General features: G+C 33.3%; 1 non-coding gene across 1 annotated transcript; it reads left to right on the plus strand.

Annotated features, from left to right (window-relative positions):
- The first annotated feature begins 15,480 nt into the window (after window positions 1–15,480).
- On the plus strand, window positions 15,481–15,587 carry LOC118610864. The gene has a single exon (XR_004954126.1). It is a non-coding gene; the product is annotated as a U6 spliceosomal RNA (small nuclear RNA).
- Window positions 15,588–24,186: the final 8,599 nt, after the last annotated feature.

Here is a 24,186-nt window from a genome sequence, read left to right on the forward strand (position 1 = left end):
GGGATGTTGAAATTATCAGACCAGAAATTTTTTAAATTATGATTAATGTGCTAAGAGCATTAATGAAAATGGACAATATGTAAGAACAGGTGAATAATGTGAAGAGAGAGATGGAAATCCAAAGTAAAACAATTTTAAATGCTAGAGATCAAAAACACTATAACAGAAATGTAAAATATTTTTGGTGGGTTCATTAGTAAACTAGACATAGCAGAGAAATGAATCCTGAAACTTGAGACTATCTCAATAGAAATCTCTAGCTGAAAAGAAAAGGGAAAAGAGACTGAAAACTTAAAACAGAATATTTACAACTTATGGGATGGCTACAAAAGGTGTAACATGTATAATGGGAATACCAGAAGAAAAAAAAGAAAGGGACAAAAACCATATTTGAAGCGATGACAACTGAGAATTTCTCTAAATTAACGTCAAACACTAAACAATAGATTCAGAAAGCTCAGAGAACACACACAAAAAAGGATAAATGCCAAAAAACAAAGAAACAAACAAATCAAAAAACAAACCAACTATACCTAGGAATATTATTTACACACTAGCGCTCTATATTATTTCAAGCCAGATTCACTGATATAAAATTTAAGCAACTACAACCAGAGGAAAATGTCTATCTAACCCATTCACTTAAGGACAAGTGCACAGATGTAATAACCATATGAATGGCTGCTTGAAAAGAACAGCCCCACCTTCAATGGATAAAACATAGATTACATTTGTAACCCCAAACTGGCCCTCTCTCCAGGGAAGTAATGCACAAATAGTGATCTCTTCTTTTCTCTCTTCTTTCATTTTAGTTTTCTGAGCACTAGCTATTAGAAGATCTGCTATTAAAAACTTTCCAATGCCCCAACAACTTATTTAATTGCTTACCTTGTTCACTAAAGTACTCTCATATTAACCAGGCCTATTCTGTTCCTTTATGTTCTCTTGGAACACTAATTACCCCTACATCATAGATCCCGTCAATAGCAACAAGAAAAACACAGAGAGGGACTCAAGGAAGCTGATTATTTTTATCTTGCTCCATTGCCTCCGGGGAAAACTGTCGCCACAAAGTTTTCATTGCTGTCAGGACAATAGAGCTTAGCCCTGGCCTATATTGTGTGCTTGGGTTTATATCTGGCCAAAAATAGATGCTGTTAAGGATTCAAACGACTTCTAAACAGCTTCATCTTATAAGCATTTAAACCCAATTTTATTCAGTTTTCCCCCCACTTCTTGTGAAAATTCATCTATATGTTTATGTTTCATATACAAATGACAAATGTGCCTAATGGTGGAATTAAAAGTTGTTTGATCATTAAACATGTAAAGAGTTTTAAATTTAATTTTTTGTTTCTGTTTTTTGAGTTTTGTTTTAGATTTGCTTTAAATCAGTAAATTATTTCAAACATATTTATTAGCCCATGCCTGCTATGACTAAAAAATTACTTTGATAATAGATGCCCAGGCTTACACAGCAAGTCCCTAAACTTACTATGGAGTCAATTCAGCATAGCGTATAGTTCATATGGCATGATGTAATATGGAAAAGGTGTGAGGAGAAGAAAAAATGATTAATTTAGGTTCTTTTAATCTTTGGAGAAGGTGTTATGGAAATCAAAATTAGCCAACTAACCCACAAAAGCAGCAAGTCAATGTGATAGGAAGAATACTAAGATGGCCTTCAAGTTTCCCAATCCCTGACATATATACATCCCATATACTCCTTTCCACTTGGATGTGGGCAGAGCCTATAAATATAATGGAACAGTCACTCCTTGATTGGGTTATGTTACTTTATAAAGGTGAAAAAAATTTGAAGATAAAATTAAGTCCCCAAGTTAGTTGACTTTGAGATAATAAAAAAAGAGATTACCCTACCCTAGAAGGAAAGAAATAACAAAAATCAGAGTAGAGACTAAAATGACATTACTAGAAAGGAGATTGAGTCAGTAACCAAAACTTCCCGACAAACAAAATCCAGGACCAGATGGCTTCGCTGGTGAATTAATCCTTCTCAAACTCTTCCAGAAAAAAATTGAAAAGGAAGGAGCACTTCAAACTCATTTTACAAGGCCAGCATTACCCTGATACTAAAGCCAGATGAGGACATTGCAAGAGAAGAAAATTACAGGCCAATATCCCTGATGAACATAGATGCAAAAATCCTCAACAAAATATTAGCAAGACAAATTTGACAATACATGAAAAGAATTATCGAACATGATCAAGTGGAATTTATTCCTGAGATGCAGAAGTGCTTAAACATGAAAATCAATAAATATAGACTACATGAACAAAATAACGAACAAAAATTATATGATTGTCTCAATATATACAGATAAAACATTTGATGAAATTAAACATTTTTTCATGGTAAAAACATTCAACTAATTGGAGATGGAAGGAATGTACCTTTTAATGGCTGTAGTAATTGAGTGAGGCAACTCAAGGGCATTTGCTGTGACACATTCTATTTCTTACTAAAGAACAAATTGTTAATATTGGATGAGTGACTAATGTTTGAAGTTACTATTTTTCTAAGAATTTTTCTATAACCTTCCAAAAAGTAGTGATGTTAGTAGTTACTATATATCAAACTTTGGACATCCAAAAAAATAAAGAGTGCCTTCCTTTTGGGGGGGGGGGGAACAATTTTATGGCCACATGGTCATAGAGCAGTTCACTTAAGTATCGATACAGTTTATAGTCAGTCTTCCTTTTCCTTCTGCAAAAGATACTGTTGAGTAAACAGAGGTTTTCTAAATAGTAGTTCTTAAAGTTGGTAGAAGAATTTTATTTAAAGACCTTTGGTATTAATTTTTTTAATGAGTGCTTTAACTTAAAACACATTGGGAATAGCTGTTGCATGTAGTCCTGTGTAATTCTTAAAATTGGCATGTGCAGTCTAATTGTTGATTTGTTAATGTTGGATCTTTTTCCACACCCATGATGAATCTATGAACCAAGAAAAAAATGAGACTAGAAGATGCCCAAACGAGTCAGATTATAATAACTACGGTGGTTGCTGATGTTGAGATTATTGTTAAACTGTAATAATTTGGATGGTAGTGTTTATCTCTTTGTTGTAAACTCTCGTAGCTGAATTGCTTAGGTACGATTTATAGAATTTCAGTGCTGTTAATTTTTAATGGAAAACCTGAAACCTAAATTGTAGATTTAAAAGATACTGTGCAACCATTGTATCTGTAAATAACTTTACTTAGCGTTTTTTGCCACTGAGAATAGTATGCAATACTGTTTGAGGGAGCTATCTTGTAATACCAAGTTCTAGTATTTGCTTCTTAGTATTGAACTGAATTTATAATTCTGTCCTAGACATTTCGCACTAACGTGGTCAAATTCATTCTTGTGTCTTTTGTTAATGTGCTCTGAATTACTGATAAGAGCTCCTTAGTTTCCTTACCCGCTGCTATAAAAAGTTGTTTTACATCCAGATGGCTATTGCCAAGGCTACAAAAAAGAAAAGCTATATTTGTATGCAGCACTACCCTTTGACTGCTAATGTATGTTTCTGTTTGTTGGGCCTTGTTATGGTTGCTTTTTTTGTGTGCAAAGTATGTTTGGTGTTCTTATATATCTGCTGTTTTATACATTTGCAACAATTTCTCTTGTAAATAGAACAGTATGGAGTTTTAAAATAAGCATTACCTGACGAGCTACTATAGGCAATGCAGAATTACTGTACAACCTAATACTGACTTAGTCTGAGTAAGCTAACTCTAAATTTAATGCTATATATCTTTCTAGTCATAATCACATATGAAACAGTACCTATAGTTATTGCAAATTACTGTATGGTTTAGATTATAACAGAAAATGAACAGAGAAATATTGACTAAATTTATCGATTTCTCTGCTTTTGAGTGAAAAATTGAAACTATCAATAAAATGTCATAGTAAATGAGTGAGTATCTATAGCCTCCCACTGCACCAAAAACAGGTTAAACGAAATCTTGTAAATTAATACATCAGCACCATTGTTTGGTTTGGAGACAATTTTAATTAATGATAAGTTCCCCAAATATAGAACTTTAGCCAAAGACTTATCTGTTTTAAAGCAAAAAGGGAATTGAAAAGACTTATAATTTCTGTTATTTCTAGTAGAAGTCCCTGAGGAACACATACCAAAATGTTTGAGAATGTCTTCCAAACCTACTTTAAAGCATTATGTACCAGTAAGTTGTTATGACATAATTATATTGCATAATTGTTGGGTTCCTTTTCTTGAGCATATATGTACTTGGAAAATAAACCTCTTTGAAAAAAAAGTTCATACTACTTTTTGGAAGCACTATAGATGCAAGCAAGATCTTGTTTTAAAGCAATAACTTGAAACTTCAAGAAAGCACTTGATGTTTTATATACTAGTAGCAAACTGATGTTTTAATTGTAGTTTTATAGAAAGTAGTATGCTTTTATGTAATTCAGAACTTTAATTTGTTAAATGAAATTGTTTTAAATGTGTAAATATTTGATTTTACATTAGTATGTGTATACTGTGCTAAAAGTCAAATTATGTTTCAGTTTGTGCGTAATATTAATATGCAACTTTTAGTTTAAATTTTTTTCTCATAAAAAGACTCACCAACATAAAATTACACTAAATATATATATATAAAGAAAGAATGTACCTCAACATAATAAGGCCTCATACGCCAAGCCCACGGCAAATATCACACTTAATGGTGAAAAGCTAAAAGCTTTTCCTTCAGGATCATGAACAAGACAAGGATGCACACTTACTCCTGAAAGTCATATAGAATCACAAAATACCCCAACTATCCAAAGCAATCTTGAGAGAGAAGAACATATGTTCAGGCATCATACTTTCTGATTTCAAACTATATCACAAAGATGTAGTAATCAAAACAATATAGTATTGGCATAAAATCTGATACACACAAATCAACAGAATAAAATAAAGATCCTATAAATATTTGATCACTTTTCAACGAAGAAACCAAAAAAAAAACAGAATAGGAAAAGATACTTTCTATAATAAAGGCCGTTGGGAAAACTGGACGTCCAGATGCAAAAGAATGAAAATGAGTTTCTTGTTTATTTTGGATATTAACCCCTTATCAGATATATGGTTTGTAAATATTTTCTCCCATTCAATGCCTCCTCATTTTGTTAATGGTTTCCTATGCTGTGCATAAGCCTTTTAATTTGATATAGGCCCACTCATTTATTTTTGCTTTTGTTACTTTTGCTTTTGCTATCAAATAAAAAAAAATTATTGCAAAGATCAATATCAAGGAGTTTACCCCTCACATTTTTTTCCAGGAGTTTTACAGTTTTGGGTTTTACATTCAAGTCTTTAGTCCACTTTGGGTTGATTTTCACATATGATGTAAGATATCAAGGGGTAAATTCCTTGGTATTGGTCTTAGCAATGATTTTTTTTTTTTTTTCGATTTGACACCAAAAGCAAAAGTAACAAAAGCAAAAATAAATGAGTGGGCCTATATCAAATTAAAAGGCTTATGCACAGCATAGGAAACCATTAACAAAATGAGGAGGCATTGAATGGGAGAAAATATTTACAAACCATATATCTGATAAGGGGTTAATATCCAAAATAAACAAGAAACTCATTTTCATTCTTTTGCATCTGGACGTCCAGTTTTCCCAACGGCCTTTATTATAGAAAGTATCTTTTCCCATTCTGTTTTTTTTTTGGTTTCTTCGTTGAAAAGTGATCAAATATTTATAGGATCTTTATTTTATTCTGTTGATTTGTGTGTATCAGATTTTATGCCAATACTATATTGTTTTGATTACTACATCTTTGTGATATAGTTTGAAATCAGAAAGTATGGTGCCTGAACATATGTTCTTCTCTCTCAAGATTGCTTTGGATAGTTGGGGTATTGGTCTTAGCAATGATTTTTTTTTTTTGATTTGACACCAAAAGCAAAAGTAACAAAAGCAAAAATAAATGAATGGGCCTATATCGAATTAAAAGCTTCTGAACAACAAAGGAAACCATTAACAAAATGAAAAGGCAATGAAATGGGAGAAAATATTTGCAAACTATATATCTGATAAGGGATTAATATCCAAAATAAATAAGAAACTCATGCAAAACAATAGCAAAATAAAATAAACCAGTTAAAAAATGGGCAAAGTACTCGAATAGACATTTTTATAAAGAAGACATGATAATGGACAACAGTTACATAAAAAGTTTCTCAACATCACTAATTATCAGAGAAACATAAATAAAAACCACAATAACATATCTTCTCACACCGGTTAGAATGTCTGTTATCAAAAAGATAAGAGATAATGAATTCTGGAAAGGATACGGAGAAAAGGGAACATTGTACATTGTTGGTAGGAATGTAAACTGATATAATAACTATAGAAAACTGTATAGAGATGCCTCCAGAAATTAAATAGAACTATCAGAGGATTGCTGGATCCCACTTCTGGATATATATACAAAGGAAGTAAAATCAGTTTCGAAGAGATATCTGTACTCCTATGTTTATTGTAGCAATATTCACAATAGCTAAGGTATGGAGACAACCTAATTGTCAATAGATATATGAATAAAGAGAATGTGACATATGTGTAAATATATATATGTACACACACACATATACATGCATACGCATACACACTTACACAGTGAAATGTTATTTAGCCTTAAGAATGAAATACTGTCAATTGTAAATACGTAGATGAGACTGGAGGCCATTATGCTAAGTGAAATAAGCCACACACAAAAAAGACAAAATCTGCATGGCATTACTTATAAGAGGAATCTAAAACAAAACACAAGTGTCCTACTCATAGAAACAGAGAGTAGAATGGTGGTTGCCAGGTACTGCAAGGTTGGGGAAATAGGGAAAGGTTGATAAAAGTGCACAAACACTTTGTTATAAGATGAATAAGTTCTGAGGATCTAATGTATAGCATAGTGACTATAGTTGATAATACTGTATTGTAAAATTGAAAGTTTTCATAAACCTAAAATCAACATACTAACAGGACAAGCAGAGACTCATAGACATGGCCGATAGACTAATGGTTAATAGAAGGTGGAGGGAAGGAGGGGGGGTGGGTAGATGGGGTAAAAGGGGTCAGATATGTGGTGACAGAAAGAAATCTAACTATGGGAAGGGAACACACAATGCAATATATACATGCCTTACATTATAACATATATGTGTGTGTGTGTATTAAATTGTATACCTGAAACTTTCCAAATTTTGTTGACTAATGTCACCAAAAAATAAATAAACTTAAAAAAAATCTTCCAAACTATGAAAAAAATAGAAAGTTTGCTAAAAATACTGTCACCAAAACAAAAAAAAAGTAAGTAGCTGAGGCAATAGATATGTTAATTAACTCTATGGTAGTAATCTTTTCAAAATGCATACATATATCAAATTATCACTGTGCACACTTTAAATATATTAGTTTTATTTGTCAAGTAGATATTATTGTGGCTTGGAATGAAAAGAAAGAAAGAAAGAAAGAAAGAAAGAAAGAAAGAAAGAAAGAAAGAAAGAAAGAAAGAAAGAAAGAAAGATGGAAGGAAGGAAGGAAGGAAGGAAGGAAGGAAGGAAGGAAGGAAGGAAGGAAGGAAGGAAGGAAGGAAGTACGAAGTCCTTAATTCCGTGCCTTCCTTACTTCCGTCCTTCCTGTCACTTGCAGGCCCCCTCCCATCCCTCACCTCACCTCCCTCCCACCCAACCCCACCGCCACTCCCCCACCTCCACTCCCACTCACCCTACCCCCCCGACCCATCCACGCCCCCCTCCTAGACATCTCCCTCGATACGGAAGGAGGGAAGGAAGGAAAGAAATGTCCTGAGTGGGCCTGGCCTAATCAAGTGAGTAGTTAAAAAGAAATGAGCTCTTCCTCAAGAAAGGGATTCAAAGAATGAGGGACATTCTGCAGCTATCCTTGATGAAATAAGTAAGCTTCTATGATGTGAGAGGGCCTATGGAGGCCGCCAAGTAGCAAGAACCTTAGTGTGGCTTTTAGGAGCTGTGATGTTTAGTGATTAGTGATTTGCCATGCCTCCTCTATCACATATCTAGTTTCATTTATACTTGAGTCTTTTTCTGGGTTCTTAATTCTGTTCAGTCATTCTATTTCTCCCTCCTTATATCAGTACCACACTCTGAATTATTATAGATTTAGAATGAGTCTCTGTGTCTGTTATGGTAAATCCCTCTTCCCGTTCTTTCTGAATATTGTCTTTGTTATTCTTGGACTTTTGCTCTTCTACATAAATTTTAGAATCTGTGTCAACAAATTTCCTTTTCACACTTACTGAATTTTAGGAAAACATGTTGGCTATACTGCTGAAATTTATCACCATAGCATGAGAGAGCCATTCTTCTCAATACTTGTAATGATTGCTCTGTTATGAAATACTGAAAACTCTGCCAATTCTGTGCACTAAATAGGTGCCTGCACGTGTATCAACCTCCAAAGTATCTCACTGATTTTTCTGTAAGATCAGAGTAGCAAAGCACCAAAAAGTAAAGCAACAATAAAAAACATTATTTTCTGAGACTTGTGGATGGTTAGAAAACAATAGAAAGTTTTATTTCATGTGTACCTCCAAAAAGTATGTTTTTGAACCCATCAGAAATTAAATAAAACTATTTTACTGATTAAAGTTGTCCTTTGCCTATAAAAAGTTTTTTCAGTTTTGTAATCTTTGGTCTCAGACACCCATTACTCTTCAAATTTTATGGAAATTATCCACATAAAGGAGACATCAGATCTGGCTCTATACCATTGATCCCTGTCTCGCAGGAGAGCTGACAAGTGGATCAGAAAGGGAAGCCAAGATGATAATTTGTGTCTGGAAAACCACTCCACCTGCTGGTCCATGGGAAGCAGCTCTGAGAGCTCATGGTTTATTTCTCTATCAACTGTTCACTCCATGAATATTTATGGCTCCGAAAATACCACCTACAAATGTTCACTCCCTTCTCCTCAACTAGGAAGTTCTGAAAGACATAATCAGGATCCTTACAAGTAATTTTAAATTTGTCATGTCTAAATGAGTAAGCTTTTCAACAAATGAACAGCTTTTAAAAATTTGCTTTATAAGACAGAGAGAGAGAGAGAGAGAGAGAGAGAGAGAGAGAGAGAGAGAGAGAGAGAGAGAGAGAGAGAGAGAGAGAAAACAGATTCCAATCTAGAGCACAGGAAGCTTTGACTATATATTTGCAAGGCTTGATGGCAATATAGGGACATTCTGCTTCTCACGTCAGGTGGGCTCTGACAGTGCCCCAGGAAAGAGGGCTGATGCTAAGCAAAGTAGGTTTGAGCAGAGAAAAAGCTATGGCTCCTTTTTGCAGTAACTCCCTCTATACATAGTGTCACTATACAAACTAACTTATAGCATATAAATGTATATGTAAACACGTGCATGCACACACACATGCGCATGTACATGCTGTGTATGTCTGCCTTACAAATCAGAAAATAATGCATATTGATATACTAAGCCAGATTTTCCTGGTTAACACTCATCCAACAGTTCAAGGAAAATCTAAAAACTCATTTGATTATGCATAACTATGTTCTTAATTTGAATTGTAAAAAATTTAATTGGCACCTAGGAAGTACCTTTACAGGTAAGTCTAAGAGAATGCTAAGACTTAACTGACTATTTCAGATCTCAAGTTCTATGCTTGGAAACAAGACACCCCTTAGCTCCAGTCTGGCAAATAATATATAGCTCTAGTTCATCAGTTAATGGTTTCATTTCTTAGGCCTAATCAGACATAATGGTATGTGTCTGTTGGCTAATGCTGTTTTTTTTTAAATTAACATTGTAACTTTGGTGTGACAACTTTGGGGGCATCATTTGCTGTTCAAGAAGCCATTAGCTTCTTTACCAGTTCTGATTTATTTGCAGCATCTGACTTTAGTTGACTTAGCTAATATTTTACTTGTTCATATGCTATTTAAGAAAGGAAATCAGATCTGATTAATCTTTGAGTGTCCTACAACATTAGCTCAGTTCTTTGCAGGTAACGGGCTATTTAGTGACTATTTATTAAATTCAATTTAATAAAATTGAATAGTAAGTCATGGAAACATTGCTTTTAGTGCAATTCTACCTGTTGCCTTAAGCCTAAAATGAGCATAAAAAGCAAAATCTGGTCTCTGATAATGTAAGAGAGACCAAAGAATCTAATTGGATTAGGTTTTTTTTTTCTTCTTCTTTTAAGGACTTTTTAACTATTAGTCATTCCTTACATCTTTCTTCCTCCTTCCTTTGGATCAGTGGTTCTCAAAATTGACTGCACATTAGAATTATTTGGAGGAAATTTTAAAGATTTTAATGCCCAGGTCACACCCAGATCAATTAAATGAGAATTTGGGGGATGCTACTCAGTCATCAGTAATATTTAAAACTCTTTAAGTGATTCCAATATTCAGATAATGTTGAGAACACTGCTTTCGATGAAGGTAAAGGATAACTTGACAATCATTCTTCCCACATCTTTCTTCCTTATATTTTGAAGCAAATACCAACCCTCTCATAGCTTGAGAGGGTTAAAATAGAATTTGTTTTGACATGACATTGAACATAAAACACAAACTTTCCAAAAGTTAAAATGCAGTTTAGGCCACTGGTGGCAGTTTTTCCCAAATGGGAAAAACTTGGTACTATGACTTTAAACATAAATGTTAAAAGAAAATTCCAGCAGGTTGTGTTGCAAATGAATAAAATTTTTATCAGCATGTGGAAGTTATGATACAGATTCCTTTTCCTTTCATTCCTTTTACTTACTCATTCTGTTCACACATATTTTTAAAGTGAGAGATATTAACTTGAAATGATTCTTTATAAGTTGTCTTTCAGTTATTATTTTGGTCTTTGATTATAGCATTTAAATGTTTACTTGAGTTTAATGATTTAATACAAACCAGTTTTTTCAAACAGGATAAAGAAAGTTGCTAGAAATGATAACAATATCTATTCTTGGTCAAATGAGTTCCCTCACTTCGCTGATCAAATAAGAAATCAATATATATTATAGACACAAATTATTCTTCCCATGGGTCTTCAGCATATTTACAAGATTACTCTTCACTGGAAACCTTGGCCTTAGTCAAAATGTTTCAAGTAATTTTTAAAAAGATGCTAAAATGCTTCCAACTCATGATGAAGCACTTTTTTAAAAATGACATGCTAACCTATAGCACATTTTGAGGCTACCTCTCTCTGCCCAATTTATCTTGGGTATTATTTTTGTATTTCCTTAATGAAAATTTATGATAGACTTAAAAAAGAATAATTTTGCTTTACTATGGTCTGGTTGAGGAAGTAAGTTCTGTATAACCTAATATATAATCACTCAAAAATATAATGTAAAAGTATAGTAATTTTTTTTAACTTCAGGAGAAATATATACTTAAGGACAATCTTCTAATAGGGGAATTGCTTACAATTTCTAAGAGCACATTATCTTTTCAGAACATTGGTGCTAAATGCAGTTGTATAATATACCTAGATATTTATTGATTCGTTTATTTCACAAGCGTTTATTAAACGTCTACATTATTCAAATAATGGAGATACTAGTTTGAGTATAGACTGTGCCCTAAGTTACAAATAGTACAGGGTACTATGTCCTGGTGAGGGTTCTTTAATAAGATTGTCTATATACAATCATTTTTGTTCTTTTATTTTTATGTATGTAAAAATGCTTAAAAATTGGAGTGCATATTTCATATATCATGCGTTTTAATGTATAAAAAGTTATCAGATTGTTTTGAATATGACAAATATTGCCTTTTATTTAAAACCATTTTAAAAACTGTTTTTTCATGGCTCTGAAGATAGAAATTTCATATTTTCACTGTCTGGAGTTTCACCAATGGCAACAATATTGTTTCAATACAACTCTATACATACACACACACCCACACATACGTGTATATATAGCACATCAGTGGGCATAGGGTAAAAATTTAAGAGAATATTGCTTTTTAAGGTGGTCTGAGACCATGAATGTTTTAAGGCAACGATTCAGAAGAAACTTCAAGGCAGCTAATACAGACGTACTTTGTGGGGATATAACAAAGACTCAACCCTGATGAAGGTGCTTTACGAAAAAAGTTATGCTTGTTATCATAGAGAGGAGATGAGGGTCCAGAGATGAGAGGCAGTGCACATTTACTGGTAATAGTTTCTCCTGATTATATATGGCTCAGGGAAGCTTAACCGCCAATGTAGAAACCCACTAGGATGTTACCTGAAAGAGTTAAGTCATTTGGTCTCTGGTCTGCTCTCCACAAAAACAATGAGACCTGTCATTTTCCTATGATCGAAGGTTCCCCTGCAGGCTTTCGTGACACCTTGTACATCATAACAATGTTGGCCCACTATGTCCAGATGCAAAATCAACAAGGGGTCTTCATATAAGCCAAGTCCACACACATGCCATTGGCTGCCAGAGTCTCTGTGTGTCAAGGTGTCAAACTTTTCTGCTTTAGAATCATTCTGTGAATGACATAAAAAAATATAATGACCACAAGCAGCTCTGCACTTCTCTTCAGCTCTTAACCATTTAGCAAGGTGATGAACTAGAGGAACAAAAACTATAATAGCTAACACGCAATCAACCCAGGCACTGCTCTGGGTTCTTTTTACATCATAACAAATTTCATCTTAGATGCAATCCTGTGAGGTCAGTACTATTATTATATCTATTTTGTAGGTGAGGAGACTGAGGCAAAGAAAGGTCTCACTTATACAAGACTTGCTTATTACCCAGCTAGTAAGTGGGGAAACAGGGACTCAGCCTTAAGCTATCTGACTCCAGAGTGTGTGTGTTCAATTAACCAACATGTAATGCCGCATACCACAAAATACAGCTAATGTCAATCTGTTTAGATCTGAAAATAAACTGTTTACACTTGTGGTTTCTGGGAATTGCGAATAAGAGTCAGATAAAAGTAGTTAGAAGGATGTAAGGAAGCGAGAGAAAAAGAGAGAAATGAATTAATAAGTATATCATCTTGCCCAAGGGAAAATAATTAAAAATGTAGAATAATTTTACTTAATCCTAGAATCCTAGCAAGAAGATGACATAACCTTTTTAAAAAAATGTCATTCACGTAAGACTTTAAGAAGATACAGAGTACTGCAAAACAATCACAGGGGATAATACCCTCAAAAGTTTAGGAATTCTTTGCTTTGGGGTAATATGTATTTATTTTCTCAATATTTTTTTTAAACTAAGTACATCTCAAAGTGGATGAAGACAGATTTGGGGCAAAGAATGAGATTTTGACTATAATGGACATTTACTCGGGATTTGATTTCCTCGTATGCTTGTTAGAGTGATTTCAAGCTCTCTTTACTACTAAATGAACTTTATAATACAATGGAAGGAGGTTGGACTCTGAAATTATCTTTGCTTTATCTGGTTACCTTTTGTTATGGCCAGATAAAAGTATTTAACATCCCCATGATTCAGATTCTCCCTTAGTGAAATGGGTCAAAGGATCATTTCGTACTTTCTCAAGTAAAGTTCTGGAATGTTTGTATTTTGAGACTTTTAACAGAAAAGGGATAGAAAATCTTTGAGAGTAATATGATTGCTGATTTTAGAATACATAGTTTTAAGCTTTGAGTTTCTATTTGATTATGCTATATTTTGACATTATTCAGTTTACGACATAATAGAAACTGACATTATGAAATACGGTGTTTTCCAGCCCTTCTTCATGAATTAACCTTTGGGGATGGTCATTCCTGGTGATCTCTCTGGGGTCTTTCTCTGCTTCTCCAGGACATTTGTACCCTGTTTGTGCAGCAGAGCCTTTTAGCAGAAACACGAGTCATTTCCTTCAAAGGTACCATCTATTTCTAATCTGTTGCTTATCCTTAATGTGCTGCTGAGGACTTTAAGAAAGCCATAATGTAACTTTCCATCTATCCTCCTGTTCTCAAGAGTAAAACTCCTGGTAACACTGCTGCTACATATTATATTCCAAACCTGAGTGAAAGAAAAAGGATTTTCTGGAAGTCCTGTCAGCCAGCTAGGATGCGTCTCCTTGAGCGAAGAGACAGGGAATTAAGATCAGATTATTCTAGATGGCAACTATTGGCAGAAGGAACTCTGAGAAGAAGAGGTGTGGGGAGAGAGATAGATTTATTCAGAACATTTAGATTTGGATCAAGTTAGAAATAGCAGAAGGCCAACCTTCTAGTAATTTTATCTACTCTCTTTCTTAAATCTTTCTGTTTACCCCCCGCTCTAGTATATTTTTACTGAACCTAGGCCACACCTAAATGCGTCATACTATAAAGTCCAATGCAGGTTTATTTATATTTTAATGTGCTATGATGAGTTTAATTCTTTTTCTGAAACTTTCTGTTACAGTTATCTTTATCTTATACACTCTTGCTATTTATATATAGTTATTTAACCAATTCAGTAGTCATCAAGTTTACTCTTTTTTAATAAACCTTCCCCCTTCTCCTTTCTCCATCCTCTCCTTGTTCTTCCTTCCTTCTCTCCTTCCCCACCTCCCTCTCCTTCTCCCCACTCCTTCTCTTCTTTTTCCGTCTTCTTCCTTTTCCTACTTTCTTTTCTGAGCCAAATGCCCTTTTGAACAAGTAGATCCACAAAATATCTTTATCTGTATAAATGCTTTTCTGAAGCTTTTGTATCACATGCATTACAAATTATAACTTCAAAATAAAAAACCCAATAGTGTTTCTAGGAAGTTTATAAATTTTTAATAGTCTTTTATAAAATATATAAACTGTGGGAATCATTATAATTTCACCTCCTTATCTAAATAACATTTTGAAAAGGACATCTTTGATTTTTTTTTTTAGATTTGTGTTCTCTTTAAAGATGCTGTTTGGTTGGAGTTTGAGAAGACACAAATCAGGACTGAGATAGTATAGTCTAGTCCCCCAACTCCCAGGCCGTAGACCCAGTACCTGTCCATGGCCTGTTAGGAACCGGGCTGCACAGCGGGAGGTGAGCAGCGGGCACAAGCGAAGTTTCATCTTTATGTGCAGCCACTCCCCAGTGCTAGCATCACCACCTCAGCTCACCTCAGATCATCGGGCACTAGATTCTCATAGGAGCACTGGTGCCAAAAAGATTGGGGACTGCTGGCTAGTGATTGAAAGCAGGGTTTTGAAATAAAAAATTCCAAGGTGCGGATAATTGCTTTATTAAGGGCAGCCTGTGTGACCTTTGGTGGATGAAATTATTCTCCTTGTTCCTCACGTGTAAAGTGAGGGTAACAATAGTTCTTGCTTGATAAGATTATTGCAGTGGTTAAATAATGTGGATATATATATATATATATATATATATATATATATATATATATATATATTTTGCAGAGTGCCTAGCATGCAGCAATGTGTCAAAAAATCATAGTTTTTTTTTATTTTGTTTTGTTCTGTTTTGTTTGTGATATTCAAACACTACAGTGCTCGCTTTGGCAGCACAGATACTAAAATTGGAACGATACAGGGAAGGTTAGTGTGACCCCTGCTCCAGGATGCCACATAAATGCTACAGATGAATGTAAAAAAGAGTCGTGAAGGCAAACTCTACAGGGAGTTCAGAAGTCATTAAGCCTCACAAGAATAGATGCTTAAAGAAACAGACCTGTCAGTAAAATCCATAATGGTTTTATAAGAAATATTACAAGAAAAGCAAATTAAAAACATAAAATATTGAAAAAAATATAATAGTGTAAGAGTGTGCATACATACATATTTGTGAGAAAGAGAGGAAATAGTATGAGAAGAGAGGAAAAGAAATAAAGAAATGACATAGCAACTAATAATACTATATGAATCATTTTTTTTTTTATTCACATGTATTGTATGGTCCAGATAACCTTATACACTGATGAATTTTTTTTCATGTGATTTCCCTTTTCAAAATTTTATACTGCGTTCGTACTACCTACTAGATTATATCTAAAACAGTCTTAGTCTTACAGGCTTCTCCCTGAATTCTCATCACAACCAACTCACCATGTCACAGAAACTTTGGTTTCATACACATTACAAATTATACTTTAGTCTTCTGTCACCTTTGCCATTCTGTTATTTGATTGTACTGGACAGAAATATTTCTTTGCACAAGGTAGTATATTTACACAGAGTTTCTTCCTTCCACCTAATAGTCATACCAGGTCATCTTATATCTTCTCTGTGATATCCTTGGGTTTTTTTTTTGTTGTTGTTGTTGTTTTAAATCATTATTGTGTACTTACTTGTTAGAATTCATTGTTTTTTTTAATGCTTATCTGCTTCTTGTAATTGCATTTTAAGCTTTTTCAGGTAAAGGATTTTATTTTCTTTGTCAGTTGTATCTTCCACAGCAATTAAGGGAAGTGGTTCAATAAATAGTTGATTGACCAACATTTCCAGGTTCCTAATATCTCCATATTTAGTGCTAGTTTTTAGTTTCTTACACTAATTGTTTCTATTTATATGGTAATTTTCCATCACAAAAATATTACCAATACTACTCATATTTGCAATATTTTACTTGCATTTTAACAGCAATTTATACACACACACACACACACAAATTAACCAGTATTACAATATTTCTATTTAAAAAATTCGTCTAGAAAGCTCTTTTGCATTTTGACATTCTTAGTTGTGTGACTATCATGAATGTAAAAGATAATGTTTCTTTTTTAATAACAAAATGTCTTTTTTACTTGGTCAATCATGTCCTCTTGATTATCCTTTGTGACCTATCATCCATGTCAGGACTTAAAAATTTTTTTTTTCTCATTTATTCCACCAGACTCTCCTTCTTTAGTTTAATTTTGGATGTCTTCTTGCAAAAAAGCTCTTTGATCTTTAGTTTATTAAATTTCTCTCCTACAATGCACCTCCCCTTTATCTTATATTTGGGTATCATTCCAAATCTTACGTATCTTTCAAGCTCCATTTAAAATGCTACTTCCTTCACGACACCATTCACAATTCATTTCTCTCTCTCAAAGTTTTTTAGCACTCTGATTTCCCCTGTATATCAGACTTCACATTTTGTTTTTCTTTCATTCGGATTCATTGAGCACCTTTCATTTGTATGGCGTTATGCCACAGAGGCATGAAGATGAATAAGACAGCATCTCTGCTTCCAAAGATGTTACAAAACTAGTTGGGGAGACAAAAAATTTATGTGGTCGGGTTTAGTGATAGAACTAACAACAAGCTAGTAAAAGAGGACAGAGAAGGAATTTATTTATTTATTTATTTTAGTATTTAAGCCTTAGGAAATTCTATCTAATAAGCTTACATCTAAACCAAATCTTTAAAAATGAATGTGGAGTTGGAGAAGTTGTGTAGATGTATTTTAGATAGTGGGGAATACTTGGTTTTAACCTGATATAATATTGAGTATGGAAAATTACTTATACTTTGGAGATTTTTGGATTATAGAGTCCTGGCTGAGAATGGAATAAAATAAGGTTGAAAAGTACAGGGCTGGTCTTAGAGGGGTTTGTAGGCCAGCAAAGGGATTGGGCGTGATTTGTGGGCAGTGAGGATTATTGAATAGTTCTTAATAGAGGGCTGCTATGGTCAGTATTGAATTTTAAATTAGTTATTCTTGAGATCCTGCAAAAAAAAAAAAAAAAAAAAAAAAAAAAGAATGACTTTGAGGATGCCATACTGGAAATAGATGAATTAGGAAGCTGTTGCAAGAGTTCTGGTGATAGAGAAAAATTGCTCAAATTATGGTGTTGGCAGCAGTAATGAAGAAAATTAGTTGAGAGATATGTAGAATTTAGAATCTGAAAGACTTGTTGGTTTATTGTACTGAAGGGAGAGGAGAGGAGGAACATCAAGAATGACCGTCAGGTTTTGAAATTTATAGTGGTTCTACAGTTTGCTAGGCAAACATAGATGGTGAGAGTGGGGTGAGGGAAGAAAGAAATAATTAACTACAGGATGGTCATGAGAGTGGATGAAAAAATTTGCCAATGAGAGAGCCTCTTTGGAGACGTTGTAAAAGGGCTCTTGTGATGTGATCTCATGGTCATATGTTTTATAAAATTTAAAAAGTGAGACGTTCTAACTGTAATAGATTAAAATTGTTGCTTTCAACTCTCACTTCCCTTTAATTATACTTTTGCTTTTGTTGAGTGGTGCTGAAGCAGTAGGCACAAAAATGTAAAGCTTATTTAGGGATACATTTAATTTAAGTTTACTGGCATATATTTATATGGCTTCAGTTATTTGTATGTATAAATTAGTGATAGGCTTCCTGGTACCAGGTTGGATTCCAGAAACACTCTCATCACACACATGTGGACCCGGTTCCCTACCTGGCATGGTGACATAGATAATGAATTACCTTGTGAAGTGTCCTCCATTTAAAATGTATTTCAGATTAGTCATCGTGTAAGAAAACTAACAGCTCACGCATAAAAGAAAGTTGATAAGTTTCCCCAATTTGAAAGAAAAGTCCTACATTTTCTACATGACATTAATAATAATGAATTATGAAGCTGAAACTTTCTTAAACTACTAATAAAAACAAATTTCCACCAAATTTGTCAGAGAAGACTAAATTATTCTGTTATAAATAATTATAAAAGTTTATTAAACAGTCAGTTAAAAAAATATTGTTTTCAAAATGTATTTCATGATGTGGTTAATTTCAGATAGCTTTTTAGGACTGGTAATTTGTTGTGATTTTTATTCTCATCTAAATAAATGCTTTGTACTTATTTTGTATTCGTAAATTGTATTTTTTTTCTTCAAAGGGGTTAGCAACATTTTCCTCACCCCACAAAACCTGTGTCTCCTCTTAAGACTATTGAACTTGATGAAGGGACTATAGTAGAGGTGATGGACCATGTGTCAATAGAAAAATAAAGACACTCAGAAGATTGGTTAGAATTACAGTTAAAAGGAAATCTGAGATGCAGATTCCAGAATCTAAAGAGGTGCTTTATAGAGATTGTGAGGAGATAGAATGGAGTTGCTGAAGGTCTGGGCCACACAAAATTATACATCCTATTTGCTTGTATATGTCTGCATTGCTGGTGTGTATATTCCTAGAAGAGGATATTACTTTTTTTTATCTATTCACTGTAATGCATATTTTGATTTGACTTTAATCAAATATATTTTATTTCATAGCTAGAATTCCATTGCTTTCATATAAACATTTCATTGTCTCATTTTTCTTTTTACAACATTCGACAATTGACACATTTTCCTTTGAGCACAGAATTTATTTTTGATCTTGTTTCTTCCTTTTTTTTTTTAAAGCTTTTAACTATTTTACGTTTTATATTTGAATAGTTTCTTTGTTTTCTGCAATTTAACCCTATACCATGTATAATATGGCCTTACTGACACGTGAAATTTCTTTATTTTATTATTTTATTTTATTTTATTTTATTTTATTTTATTTTATTTTATTTTATTTTATTTCATATTTTATTTTTTGAGCCAAGACAGAGAACGTGGCACAGAATAAAATGGAGAGAAAGATCTGGTTCCCGCTCCTGGGGCTGTGGACTTCATTATATTGTGTTCACTGTGCATAAGTGTAGTCTGGGCCTCTTGCCAGGAATTATCAACTGGGCTGCCTAAATCAGGCCAGGTATGACTTCTTTCATCTCCAACAGTAGGTGAAGCCTTGTCTATCTTACAATCTTATAACTTTACTACAAATAATACTCTCTTCCTTCTACAATTTTTTTTCTCACTAACACTTCTTTCTTGGGGCAGTCCATCTAGTTAAATAGGTAAAAGTCAGAAAGATATAAATTAAGGAGATTAGAGAGAAGCAGTGCCTAATGGCAACAGGCCCAAGATGTTTTCTGGAGTGAGTAGCTAATAGAGAAGGTATATTTGGGTTTTTGTCTAAGATGGTAAAGTCCACTCACTCAGAATGATAGAGACATAAAGGAGAGAAGGAGCCCACTATGGTATACTATTAGCTTAATTTTTTTTTTTTTTTTTTTTTTTTTTTTTTAATGAAGAGCTGTTGACGTTTGGAACAGGACTTACATTCATTCATTCATTTTATAGTGTAACATATTATCCTTAGAATTTTGCATGGAGTAAAGCTTAGGGAACATTTAGTAATAATTTAGTAATAAATGGATTTCTACTACTATGTTGTGTTTAACTGTATTGTTTAATAAATATTTTGGGGGGCTGTTGGGATGGAGACAAGTAAGAGGTTAAGTCATTCATTTACTTCATTCGTTTAAACAGTTGGTAATTGTTTAATTGAATTAGATGCTTTGCAAGTAGTAAAACTACGGGAAACACTCTCAGATTCCCTGCTAATTTGTCTTATTGGTGGTTGGATATTTTCATAAATTGAGAATAGTTTTTTTTTTTCTTATTGCACTTGCCTGACTATGAGAAAAATAGATTATCAAGGTCCTAATGATACCAATTTGTCTAGGAAAGCATAAATACTAAATGCTAAAAATTAAGTAACATTAAACTGTTCTTGAAAGCCCAAGTTCATTTTTCCTCAAAACCAAAATTTTATAGTGACAAAAGCTCTGTGACATGCATATGATATCAATGAAGTTCCTGAGTTGAAATTCAATAGGATTATAAGATTTCATAAACTGCAATGAGTAAAAACTTAAAATAAAAATATTAGTTATTATTTGATTTATGTATTCAAATTTTGTAAATGACAAATGAGGCTAGACCATGGATACATTCAACTATTTTGTTTTAAATCATTAGCAAATAAAGTATAAGCTTTTTATTCATTATTCTATATGTCCTATTTAATCTTTTATAATCAAGTAAACTATGTATAAGAAAATCAACAAAAAAAACTTAGTATAAGATTATTTTATATTTTACCTCTTTTAAAATTTCTACCTAGAAAATTATCGATATAGTCTTTAAAGTCGAACCCATTATATTAGTTCAGAAGTTATCGGATCAACTTCTCTATTTGGTTTAATATATTGTGAATTTTTTGATAATATAATAGGTATCACACCTATGTCTGAATAAGTCTAAAATGACTAAATATTACATTAGGTAAAATAAATCAAGAAATTGATATTTAAGGTAAATATGAGGGACTAGTGAGGGTCAAAAATAGGACACTTGGATATTGCACTTAGGGAGGATCTCCTCTGTTAGGAGTGATTGCAAAAAGTATCTTAGTTGTCTAAAAGCTCAGTATGAGCAAAATATTGTGATTAGGCGTTAAAATCAAGTAATAAACATTAATTTATTATTAAACCACAATAGCAGGAGGATACTTTTGGATCAAAGAAGGCAATAGAGCCATTTTCCCATTGCATTATCTGACCATTTATGGACTATTACATATAGGTGGAGAAGCCTTATCTTACATTTAAAAAATGTTAGACAACTTGGAAATTATAAAATATGAAAAATGTTTGAAGAAATTTGTGATGTTTAACCTGGAAAAAATTAACAGGAACTTTTTCCCAAAAATTAACAGGAGTTTTTAAAAAGGAGATATTTGTATCATTTGTTACTTAGAGGCAAACAGAATCAAAGGACGAATGTTACAAAAATACACGTTTGAACTTCATGAGTAGCTTATTAGAGTAAGGAATGGGTCTTTTAAAGAGGTCAGTTCTAAATCACTGAAAGGTTTTTAAGAATCTAGGGAAACTTCTAGAAAGGCTTCCTGCACGGTGAGCTTCGGCTGGATGACCGGTGATCTTGCCTTCAGTGTTCAGGTTTAAGGACTGTGACTTCCATAAAACAAATAAGCTGTATTCTTGATCTTCTGACACAGATTTTCTGAGCTTGTGCCCTAGATTTGTCCTCACCTCTCAGGCAGTGAAAGTGATAGATTAGTTGCAAAAACAGTAATTTTATCGAAATCACTATATTTTAAATTTACTACCACTTATTCAATATTTATTATTACCCCAAGAAATGTGCCATACACTTTGTAAATATTGTAATTAATCCAAAGAACATCTCTACATGATACAAATTTAGTTTTATTTAGGATTAGAAAAAAAAATGGCTTAAAAAAGTTTAGGACACAGAGTTAATAACACAGAGACGTTATTCCATACAAATCAGAAAAAAAAATAGATTTAAAAGTGATGGTGCATTATAATTTAATGAAAGGGTGGCTGGGTCTCAATCACTGCTTTGAAAACCCCAAAGACTTCCTCTTTCAGTTCCCAGAGGTAGCCAAATCGATTCACATTTCACTGAAGCAGATTTCAGAAAGCCAAATTTTTAATAAATAATCAGATATAGAATTGTATATGCATTCTGGAAATATTCACAATAATACTCCCTGCTTTTAAGCAGTTTGGAAAAAAATAATTGGTAGTCATTTTATTTATTCATGAAGAAAAGTCTTAGTTATAAGGTATAGAAATGCAGGAAAATCAATATATTCTCTCTTTCCAGGTTGAATGAGTAAATAAAGAGCTGAAGGTGGATCATGGATATGCTTGGTGATCATGAAATCTGAGGAAGAAGGTTAAGATGAATCAAACTTTTAATGGTATTACTCTAAAATAAATGAGCTTTTATTCTGATTGACTATTTCATATGTGTCAACATCCTTAATTTACTTATCAAAAAGTCTGTGGCCAAATCTCCAATCTTTTCCTTTTAAGTCATTGACAGCCTGATTCTAATCCATAGTGTTGACATTACATTTTAAAGCTCAGAGGACAAATATATAACCTTAATTTTCCAGTTAATACAGCTTCTAAATACCAATCAGAGAATCAAAGTTTATCTGATTCCAATCCCCATTGAAAGCCATGAGTCAGGAATAATGTCATTATAAACTATTTGAGTTGAATTAAAGAATGTTTACTTTGGGTACAACTATAAATTCTTAAACTGACAATTTCAAGGGGAAAAATAGAAACTTCTACATTGCTGATGTGGCAAATAAGAATGAACTTGAATGATCAGTCCAGGGAATTTAAAAAAAAAACAACAAGGAAGACAAAGAAACAGGTCTTTTGGAAGCACCATAAACTATGCTGTTAATTGTGGCTGGATTCTAATGCAAACCCAGGTTACCCAGGCATAAAAGACAGCAGCAGTTGGCAAACAACTTTGTTATTTATTTTCTGGATAAGCCATCTATTAAACTCTTCTTTCCTCACTGAAATGCACTCACACACCATGGAGAAAAAGAAATCGGTAGTGATGAAGTATAACCCTGAAAACTTCTTTTCTGAACATTGTTGGTAGAATCAAGTGAAAATCAAAGTCCTCTGTAAATTACCAGTTTGCTTGTTTGTGTAAACCAAACAAGAGGGAGGTATTCATCTGGTTGCTAAGCAGACAGAGTAGTTACTGAAATATTTCATGCCCCACTTGATGAGTCTGTCAGGTGCCTTCTCTGAATCCACTGCCACAAAGTGCACTACTCTTAACCTCAAAGTGACAGAAATGGCAACTCACCATGAAAACTGACAATTCTTCCAAATCTCAAAGAGAAATAAAAGCGGATGGAGAACCCATATTTTATAAATACTTGAGGCAAATAATCAATAGCAGGGATTTTTCCAAAGTCTGGAGCAGAAGGATTTAAAGATATTATCACTTGAAATCAGAGAACTTCTGCTTTATATGAAGGATACGGTTTTATTTATTTAATAATTAACAGAAGATTTAGGAAAGGTAGTGAACATAAATCTTAATGCACAATCTTGAAGATTCAAGAAACATCCTATTATTTTCTTTAAATCAAATTAAATCTGATTCAAACCTCTATCCTGCCATTTGATGGAAATTTAGGTAAATTTTGAAGTTATTCCTCTCTCCTTACCCCCTTCAGAACTATTTGGTAGCAGAAGAATTGGCAAATGCCCTCACATGAGTCTGTAATGATTGCTTCTGCACTGATAATTGCCCAAGTCCAGAGTCACCAGGAAGTTGTCACTCTTTTATGTTTTTGTCTCACTGCCAAGCCCAGAATCCAAAATCCTAGTTGGAGGTGAGAAGTGCAGTGCCCTGTAATCACCTTTGAGGGAAGGGGGCATAGTCACTCCCTGTGAAAAATCAGATACAGAAGAAAGAACACCATTTGATATATTTAAAAGAAAAAAAAAAAGAAAAAACAACAGAAATCTTGTCTAAAATGTTTGCTTGAGGTCCAGATTGTTTAACTTTTATTTTGAAATAATTTTAGATTTACAGAA

The sequence above is a fragment of the Rousettus aegyptiacus genome, unplaced genomic scaffold (genome assembly GCF_014176215.1).
Source record: "Rousettus aegyptiacus isolate mRouAeg1 unplaced genomic scaffold, mRouAeg1.p scaffold_m13_p_13, whole genome shotgun sequence".
In the NCBI taxonomy this organism is placed as follows: domain Eukaryota; kingdom Metazoa; phylum Chordata; class Mammalia; order Chiroptera; family Pteropodidae; genus Rousettus; species Rousettus aegyptiacus.